Here is an 11,584-nt window from a genome sequence, read left to right as displayed (position 1 = left end):
CCATTTTACTGTTAAGATTATAAAATAATGAAAATATTATTAAATATATATTGTCATATAATACTTAATATTAAAACATTTTAAATCAAATTATGAAGTATGTTTGATTGTGTAGTTTTCTTTCTTACTTTCACAATTTTGAAAACTATTAATTATGTTCTTAGGATTTGTTAGATGATTTCCCTCTTAGACTAAATCATAAATAAACATAATTTTATTCAATCTCTCATCATCTAAATTATTCAATTCATTAATCAAAGCATTAAAATATTATTTATTTACAAAAACTAAAATTATTATTATAAATTAATATATTTTAAATATTTTAACCAAAAACTACTCATCTTTTCAAAATTATCACATTTAACATTTTTTAAATAAATTAATATTTATTAAAATAATCATAAAAAACTCTAAGAGAATTCTCAAAAACATTAAAATAATTTTTTTGGGTCTAATATTAATGAAATGTACATTTTAAATAGAAAGATGGCATTGTCATGCATCTACTTACAAAAAAAAATTAAAGAGAGGCCTTACTATCAGTTTGAAAACCTTTGTATTTATAAAAAAATTTATTATTTTTAATGATTTTTTCAATTTAAGAAGTTAGTACTACTCAATATCTCGATAAGGATTCGCACCATAATTGTCCCTTTAAATTATCCTAGTAGGTTATACTATACTCACAAAAAAAAAAATTTGTAAGCTTCTTGAGGTAATTTAAAGGAGTGTAGGTACCTTGATAGTTGGATTTGAACCTGTCCTTACATCCCAAAGTATGAGACATGAATCTCACCCACACTACAGAACTCTTGTCCACTTTAGTACATACAAAAAAAGAATTTACTTAAAAAATATCATAAACTGCATATAGATTGAAATATCAAGCATAAAGATCAATTTACAAATGTAATTTCTCTACCTTGAAGGGCAAAATTGTACATCCTCAACTGTATCTTGATGTCCTAGAGTAGTAATACTTTCAACAGAACTCCCACTAGCCTTGGAGTTTTTTATGGTTCTACCACTACATGATGGTGTCTTTAAGGCCAAGGTGGAGATATGATCTTCAATATTCCAAAGAACCACCAAGTTGTCCTTACCTAATATAAAAAAAAATGGATTTATTAAATATAAGAAAAACAATTTGTCCTAAAAACATTTCAAAGGTATAATGAGTTTCCAACCTCCAGAAAGCACAAAATGTTCAGTTTGGCCCATAGCAAGAGCAAATTCTGCATTTTCTTTATGCCCAATAAGTACCTGCATGTTAGGTAATGATTCTTTTATGCATTATAACTCTATTATAAACTACAACTCAAAATAAATAGCATTCAAAGATGTTTCTTAATATATGAAATAATTAAGTTAAAATTTGCAAATTTAAGTGTATAAGATATAACTGTAAATATTTGTAGAAATGATTGTATCATGACAACATTTTATTGTGTAACATCACGTACCAAATCTGGACAAGAATTTCGGGCTCCATACACAGCTTGTCGATTTGGCTGGCTCTCAACATTCCAAATTAGAACCTGAACAGGAACTGAATGCTTTAGATTGAGATAGAAAAAATTCAATGGATCTTAAGTGTCTCAATATAATTCAAATATAGAAGAACGCAACAAGATGCATACATTTGGACCGTCAGTGTGAGTGGCCACAATATTTCTATTTTAAGGAAGTTCTTTGATTCGATTCACCTATGATGATTCCATATACAATCAAGATTTGTGTTTAAAGAATGAAGATGAAATGATATATAATATTATGGATAATAGCGGCCTGGAATCTTTACAACACATATATACACTAGTGATCATATTTATAGAACAATCTATAAAACTGAAAGGCTATAATGTCAATCTAGAATAATTAATGCATATTGCAGATAAGGCTAACAAGATGTCAAGAATATCGGACCTCTAAATAATAATTTCAAATTAACATGTTTAATTTTAGAACATCCCTATATTCTAATTATGAAAATATATAAAACAACTAAAATAATTAATACCTCTCCAGGGTGAATGATTGTTTTGAATTTCTTCACAAATGGAGAACTAGACTTTTCATTGAACTGCAAAGATCATGCAACCAAAACATACATTAATCCATTGGTAGAACATTGAAAAAGAGAATGAATTATTATTTTTACAATGTCAGGATTGATACACTTAGCAGTGTGATATGTTGAGCTGAAGCAACCCTATGTTTAACAATATCACAATTTATGATAACAAGTGTGTTTGGCACACTACCATCAGTCTAGCAAACGAAACATAAACAAACAACAAAATATCAGAACTAGCTAGGAACCAATTTTTTAAAACAACAACATAGATATAAGATTAATAATGTGGAAATATGACAAGCAGATGCTTCATTCCCTAGCAAGCATTTATATATATAGTGATAAATATCAATTCCTACTTGCTAGAGTTCAATTCATAGGGATAGACATAATATGAAGAGAGACGGAGAGAGTTGAGAAGCCAAAGTTCCAATAAATTTATTTATTGGAATAATGCTATAATTTAATGTGTAACAAGTTATCCCCTATATATAACATATAAATTTTTTCTTTTAAAAGGTCAAATTTTTTAGAGTGATGTGTTCAAATTATAGCAAACTTGTATAGGAATAAATTTTGATCACCTTTTTAATTATATTGTTTATAAAAGGATGATCTTAAATTTGACTCTCATAATCGCCAAAGTCGAACTATCTAAATATCAGTAACGGTTCTTATGCTAACAATTATGTATTTTTATTTTTTGTATAAGGTGAAAAAAATCAATAGAAAATGCGTTGGTTAAGTAACACACAAAACTTTAAACATGGAAAGTTATTAACAAATTTTTAACTCTATTAATTAGAATTTTATTCATAAAATCTATAAATAAGATATTTCGAATTATCAAAATAAATTTTAGTTATCTTGGTTTGATTCTTCTAATGTCTAGGCAAGACTTTTTAGACTTGTCTTTTGGTTATCTTTTTTTTAAAAGGTCACTAAAGCTCGAACTCATGACCATAAAAAATGAGATTTGTGTTCTATTACCGAGTTATATAAACTTTCTTATAAGTCTTTTTCTTAAATAAAGTAATAAACATTTGTGTTCACGACCCTTGCTAATCATCTTCACAATATAAGGTTTGAAATCAAATAAAAGCAAATAAGTGAGAACAAGATAGAAATAAGAGACTTAAGTTATCAATAATTCAATTATATAATGATTAACCAACTTTATTTGAGATGATAGGGCTTAATTTTTTTTTACTTACTTTTTTTCCTTTGATTCTCTTTGCTCGTAACTTTTGAATGCCCTTCACATTCACGTCTTTTTGAAATAAAAGTTGATATGTTTTCCAAAAAATATGCTACATTTTGTTTTAGTTTCTCGTCTCATACATCTAGTCCTTACTCCGTAGTATTCTTATTTACCAATTGGTTATAACACATTTTGTAGTAGACTTTTGATTATAACAAACCAGATAGTCGGGTCAAACATTTATTGGATCTTTATTGGATGATTTGGAAATAATGCAATATAAAGCATGACATTTAAAGGAAAAAATTGTTCGAAATGAGAGGATCTCTATGCATGTTCATCTCGATAAAAAATGAAGGGGTTGTCATAGATGAGACTACTATGATTTCATAGGAATCTAACACATTTTTCTTTGTTAGTTTCTTTCTATTGATCACCCCTCGCGTTTATAAATTTATTTAATTAAATCATTTTAATACAACATGACCTTTAATTAAAAAAAGGCATATTAATTATTATAGGTTGATTTTACTTAATTGATTTATGTATGTTTTTTTTTTTTGCATTTAAAGCCATGATAGCCATCGACGATGGAAAACATTATTTTGTCCATTAAACCCAAATTTTCCCAATGATCATTTGATAGTTAAGGAAACTTTGAAGTAGAGTCAAAATATTAAAGCAAGGGTGAAGTGAAACATATCGTGTTTAATTGTCTTCTTCTTGTTGTTATCGCATAGGAAACATGTGGTAGTCAATGTGAAACACATCATTTTGAGTTTATAATGATATTCATACTAAAAGAATAAGAACTCTCAAGGGTCTTGGTATTCCAAACTCACTTTGAAGGAAGATGGATAAATAAAACTATTACGAAAAATAGAGTTGTGTTTTAAGAACTAGTCATAATGTGAACCGAAATTAATTGTTACGTAAGATAGTGCATCGATAAGCTAAAACTAGATTTCTTCGTCAAACAAAAGACAATAAGATAAAGTAACATTTAATCTCGTAAGATTATAACATATTTAGTTTGCTTACTAATTCTAAAGTGGAAACCATTAAATTTTGGGATGCCAACAAAAAAAAAAAGTCTCATTATAATTCTTGTCAACATTGGATTTTTTCACAAAAGTAATTAAAATAGAGTTTGTGTAAATATGCAATAGATGAAGAATTGAAGGACTTGTTGGAGCTACAAAATGGAGGAAATTTGTCTAATGTGTGCTTAAACAAACTATTATTTTTTTTTTAATTTGGAATGTTGCAACATTTAACTTAAATAACTATCTGGACAATCTATATAAATTTTAACCATCAAACCATCAAAGTTTCGAACTATCGGTTTTTTTGCATAGTCCTACTTCGAACTCTTGTTTCGAGTGTAAAAGATGATCATTTTAACCATCAAACCACTTATAATTATTGATATCTTTTATTTATAATTTTGTGTATGCAAAGTGATATATATATTTTATAACTTATAAAATATCGAATTTTTAATTTTCTTTTAGTGAAATTAAAAAAAAAAAAAAACATTACACCTTTCTTATATTAATAAGCTAAAATTATATTTTCAATATATAAATATTATTTATCATTTTGTGTTAAAATTAAAATGTAAATAAATAATCAAAAAAAAATAATTAATTTTTAACAATATTTTTAATAAAAAAATATTAGTTACCATCAAATATAAATTTTAGACAAATAATCATAAATAATAATTTATTTTTATTTAAATATATCGCAAATTAATTTTTAAATAGATTATTATTATTATTATTATATATAATATAATTTTAAAAAATAATTCATATATATATATATATATATAATAGAATAATATAAAAATAATTAATACAAATAGAATTAAATATATACATATAAATATTTATTAAAAAAATTATAGAAGAACATGTTAATATAATTAAATTAAATTTTTATTTTTAAAATTGATTAATTCTTAAATGGTTAATGTTTCATTTATTTTTTAAAGATAAAAATAAAAAAAGTTATATAATTTTTAAAAATGGATGATTATTATTCTTATATAACTAAATTATTATTTTTTTAAATTTATTAAATTGTTAAGGTTAATTATAAATTTTATTTATTAATTAGAGAGAGAAATGAAAAAGGAATATAAAAAGGTTTTGTCTGTTTTCTTATTCGAAACGATCCACGGTTTGAGACATCACGATCCTTTGTTACCGATCTTTTATACCTCAGCAAACTAGTCATAAAACTCAATAGAGATCACAATCCAATATTAACCGACTCTCTTGTCTTGAGTGTGGGTCTCTTATCCACAAATATAGTTTATTTAAATTTGTATTTGCAAGGATTTTAACTCTTGTCTTTAGTGTGAAAAATAATCACTTTAACCATTATAAGTAATTTATGTGTTTTATTTATAATTTTGTGTACGCATTGCTTGTTATTAAAAAAAAATAGATTTTTATTTTTTTTTTTGATAAAATTCACAGATAATATTACACCCTTTTTATTAATAAGCTAAAGTATATTTTCAGTATAAACTATATTATTTATTATTTTGAATTAAATATATAATGTAGATAAATAATTAAAAAGATTAATTTATTTTTGACTATATTTTCAGTATAAAAATATTATTTACCCGTCAAATATACAAATAATCAAAACTAATATTTTATTTTTATAAAAGTATATCGAGAATTAAGTTTTAAATAGATTCTTATATATATAATATATAATTTAAAAATATATATATATAATATAAAAATATAAAATTATAAATACAAATAGAATTATATATATATATATATATATATATATATATATATATATATATTACAAATTTTATAATATGTGTTAATATAATTAAATTAATTTTTTATTCTTAAAATTGATTAATTCTTGAAATTTTAATTATTTGTTTAATTTATTAGTTTAGAAAGAAATAAAAAAAATAATAATATATATATATATATATATAATTCTATAACATTTTTTTAAATTATATAATTAAATTATTTTTTATTCTTAAAATTTTTAAATTATTAATATTTGACAATTCATTTTATTTATTAATTAAAGAGAAATTAAAGAAGGAATATTAAAAGTCTTATTTGTTTTCTTATTCCAACCTACTCAGGACTCATACACAAAATGTACCCATTTACTTTCAAGCTAAGATCCAAACACCCATTTATTCTTAAGCTAAGATTCAAATGGCAAATCAATATTTAATTAATATATATAAAATATATTATTAATTAATAATAATTTAATCTATTACTTATTTATTCTAATATTATCCAATATAATCTATTATCTACTGTAATATTATCTCTTCTATCTAAGTCAAATATTATAAAATTTGGTTACTAATCTAGAAAGCATTTAAGTGTAGCCAATTATTGTATTCTTAAAATGTCCTACTAATTATAAGTTATTAAAAACATACAGAATAATTGCTATTTTAAAATTGAGATTCTATCATTTTTTTTTCAATCTCTCTAATTTAAGTTCATATGAGTCTATGACATGTCTTAGAGAGTATATGCATGCACCAGAAAATTATAATTTAGTATTACCAATTAAAGCAACATGTTTGCATGTAAATAAAATTCCATGAAACTTGATTTTGATATATATATAACATAGATAATTAAACCCCATCATACAATTTTGTAAACTTATTTTAACTATATATAATTTGTTTGATTTGGCGGCTAAGTCTCTTTCGTTGGTATATCGTGATGCTTAGGATTTGGTCCTCCTAGTGCCAACCTTTAAGTATGTATGTCTAATGACCAAAAATCGACATTATTTTGGTGATTCTTCTCCCATTCAGTTAGTTGGAACCCATATTTTCATGAAAGGATGTGGCTCTCTAGTGTCATAGACTGACCGAAGTTTACTGTGAATATCAAACTTATAACCATCACCATCAGAATGAGAGCTTTTGATAATATGAGATTTGTCATAGTGTTAGTTTGATGAGATTTTAAGGATTAACTTCAAACTATTTATATTGAAAAAAAAGTAAGAGCCGTTTTTGTTAGTAAAAAATATAAAATAAAAAGGATAAATAGATGTGGTTTACACATGGATGAAAAAGATTGTGTGAATCTATATTAAGTCTAGTTTGGTTGGAAAAATTATTCTAACAACATGAATAATTATATTAAATTTGAGTTATTTTTCTTTTCAGTAACATAAATTCTATTAAGATATTTTTTTTAAAATTTTTTTAAAGTGAATAATTTTTTTTTATTAATCCTAATATCTCAAATAACACATATACTTTACTTCATGAATCAAATCATGATAATTTATACATTCACTAATTAGAGACAGGAAATGAAACAAGAAATATAAAAAGTGTTATTTGTTTCTTATTTAAACTGATTCACGAATTGACTCATTACTCTTTCGCTAAAATCTAAATTAACTTGTCTCATCCCAATTATCCCATTTTTATTATTATTATTATTATTTATATATATATATCCAATGTTACCCGAGCTCTAATTATTCGCGAAGAGAAGTACCTTACTATATTCATGACCAATCCGATCTAACCAGTTCTCATTTGCAAGCAAGGATTCTAACTCAGGTTCTTATCCACAAATATAATCTATATATAATTATATATATATATATATATATTTATATATATATTTAATAATATCTAATCTAATATTTTAGAGATTTACTACACGCTGCATGTACAATCATTGATTATCTCTTCTAAACTAATAAATATTCTCTCTTAAAATAAATTTATCTTTCTTAATTAATTTTTTTATTATTTTTTATTTTCTTTCTCCTATAATATATTATAATAATATATTATTTTTATATTTTATCTCTCATTATTTATTTATTTATATATATATATAAACTTTAATTTTTCTTAAATATATTTTATCTCAAGATAATAAAAATGAATATCTATAATTTATATATAGTGTGAGAAAAAAATTAATGAAGGAACATTTAACTTGCCAAACTACATATTTGTTCATTAATTCCAAAACTAACCTATTTAACTATTCAAATTAAGTTATTTTTTTAAAATTTATTAATTTATTACATTTAAATTCATTATATATATATATATTTTAAAATTATTATTTTTATAAATTTAATATATTTAAATTATTATTTTTATAAATTTAATTAATTATATTTTGATATATATATTTTAAATTATTATTTTTATAAATTTGATTATTTATATTTTGATATATATTTTAAATTATTATTTTTTATAAATTTGAACTATTGTCTCGAGTGTGGCCTCTTATCCACAAATATAATTTACTTAAATTTTCATTTGTAAGGATTCGAATTAGGGTGTTCCATAGGTCAGTTAACTGGTTAAACAGTTCCGTTTAAGTTCAGTTTTACCTTTTATTTTACAAACCGGTTAACCAGTCAATATTGGTATCAGTTTTACTAGTTTTTGTTTACTTGTTTTGGTCGGTTATCCAACTTAATCGTTAACTTGATAATTCAATTTTATAAATTAAGTATTAAATTTATTAAATATATTTTTATAATGATATTTCCTAGATATATTTAAAAATATATTATAATATATTATATTATTGTAACAATATAATATATTTTCAAAGTCTCCATTTGTATACTAATAGCCATAAATTAATTTTTTTTAACAATTATACAAATTATAATTTAAAATTTAAAATAACTTATATATATTATTAAATATTATTTATAATATATGTAATATTTACAAAATAACTAATATAAATATATAATTAAATTATTACCGGTTTATCGGTTAAACCGTTATAAAATAGTTCAACCGAAAATCGAACCGTTTAACCAATAAAAAACCGGTTAACCGGAACCATTAAAATCGGTTAACCAATAAACCGATAATATAAAACCGGTAAGTTATCGATTTGGTAAGGTTATTGTTTTTTCGGTTTTTTTGCACAGTTCTACTTCAAACTCTTGTTTCGAGTGTGAAAGATGATCACTTTAACTATCGAACCACTTATAATTATTTATATCTTTTATTTATAATTTTGTGTATGCAAAGTGATATACATCTTTTATAACTAACAAAATTTCGAATTTTTGATTTGTTTTGGTGAAATTCAAAAAAAAAATATTACACCCTTTTTATATTAATAAGCTAAAATTATATTTTCAATATATAAATATTATTTATTATTTTGTGTTAAATTTAAAATGTAGATAAATAATATAAAAATAAATTAATTAATTATTAATTATTTTTTAAATAAAAAATATTAGTTACAGTCAAATATAAATTTTACACAAATAATCATAAACAATAATTTATTTTTATTTAAATATATAGCAAATTAATTTTTAAATAGATTATTATTATATATATATAATATAATGTTTAAAAATGGTTCATATATATATAATATAAAAATATAAAAATAATTAATACAAATAGAACTAAATATATACATATAAATATTTAGTAAGCAAATTATAGAAGAAATGTTAATATAATTAAATTAATTTTTTATTTTTAAAATAGATTAATTCTTAAATTGTTAATGTTTCATTTATTTTTTAAAGATAAAAATAAAAAAAAATTCTATAATTTTAAAAAAATGGATGCTTATTATTCTTTATAATTAATTTTCTTTTAGTTTATTAAATTGTTAATGTTGATTATACATTTTATTTATTAATTAGAGAGAGAAATGAAAAAGGATTTTAACTCTTGTCTACAGTGTGAAAGATTATCACTTTAACCATTATACCACTTATGGTTAATGTGTTTTATTAATAATTTTGTGTATGCATCGCATGTTATATATATTATAACTAAAAAATTGAATTTTTTGGTTTTTGATAAAATTCACAGATAATATTATTTTATTAATAAGCTAAACTATATTTTCAGTATAAACTCTATTATTTATTTTTTGTATTAAATATAAAATGTAGATAAATAATTAAAAAAAATTAATTTATTTTTTACTATATTTTCAGAATAAAAAATATTAGTTACCCGTGAAATATAGGTTAGTATACCAATAATGAAAAATAATATTTTATTTTTATAAAAATATATCGAGAATTAAGTTTTAAATAGATTGTTATATATATAATATATAATTTAAATATATATATATATAATATAAAATTATAAATACAAATAGAATTATATATATATATATATATATATTACAAATTTTATAATATGTGTTAATATAATTAAATTAATTATTTATTCCTTAAAATTGATTATATCTTAGATTTTAATTATTTGTTAAATTTATTAGTTTAAATAGAAATGAAAAAAGAATAAATTTTTTTTATATAATTTTAAAAAATGTTGTAGAATTATATATATATAATATATATATATATATATTAATATTAGTAAACATTTATTATTCTAATATAATTAAATTATTTTTTTATTCTTAAAATTTATTAAATTATTAATATTTGACAATTCATTTCATTTATTAATTAAAGAGAAATTAAAGAAGGACTATAAAAAATCTTATTCGTTTTTCTTATTCAAACCTAATCAAGGTTTGACTCATACAAACAGTGCCTATTTATCCAAACACCCATTTATTCTTAGGTTAAGATTCAAATGGCAAATCAATATTTAACTATTATTATATATATATATATAATTAAAATAATATATTAAAAATTATTCTTAATTAATAATAATCTAATCTATTATTTATCTACTCTAATATTATCCAATATAATCTATTATCTACTGTAATATTATCTCTTCTATCTAAGTCAAATATTATAAAATTTGGTTACTAATCTAGAAAGCATTTAATTGTAGCCAATTATTTTTATTCTGAAAATATCATGCTAATTATAAGTTATTAAAAACTTATAGAATAATTGCTATTTTAAAATTGAGATTCTATCATTTTTTTTAATCTCTCTAATTTAAGTTCATATGAGTCTATGACATGTCTTAGAGATATGACATGTCTTAGAGAGATATGATTTAGTATTACCAGTTAAAGCAACATGTTTGCATGTAAATAAAATTCCCTGAAACTTGATTTTGATCATATATAACATAGATAATTAAAACCCATCATACAATTTTGTGAACTTATTTTAACTATATATACTTGATTTGGCGGCTAAGTCTTTTGGGTGGTATATCGTGATGCTTAGGATCTGGTCCTTCTAGTGCCAACCTTTGAGTATGTATGTCTAATGACTGAAAATCGGCATTATTTTGGTGATTCTTCTCTCATTCAGTTAATTGAAACCCATATTTTCGTGAAAGGATGTGTCTCTCT

The 11,584-nt window shown here is 21.8% G+C and overlaps 1 pseudogene; it reads right to left on the bottom strand.

Moving 5' to 3' along the window:
* Nucleotides 1–693: 693 nt before the first annotated feature.
* Nucleotides 694–11,584, bottom strand: part of LOC124921327 — a 44,149-nt pseudogene continuing 33,258 nt past the window's right edge.

This window comes from Impatiens glandulifera, chromosome 1 (genome assembly GCF_907164915.1).
Source record: "Impatiens glandulifera chromosome 1, dImpGla2.1, whole genome shotgun sequence".
Classification (NCBI taxonomy): domain Eukaryota; kingdom Viridiplantae; phylum Streptophyta; class Magnoliopsida; order Ericales; family Balsaminaceae; genus Impatiens; species Impatiens glandulifera.
Note: the sequence above shows the minus strand (reverse complement) of the source record. Positions and strands in the feature narration are given on the sequence as shown.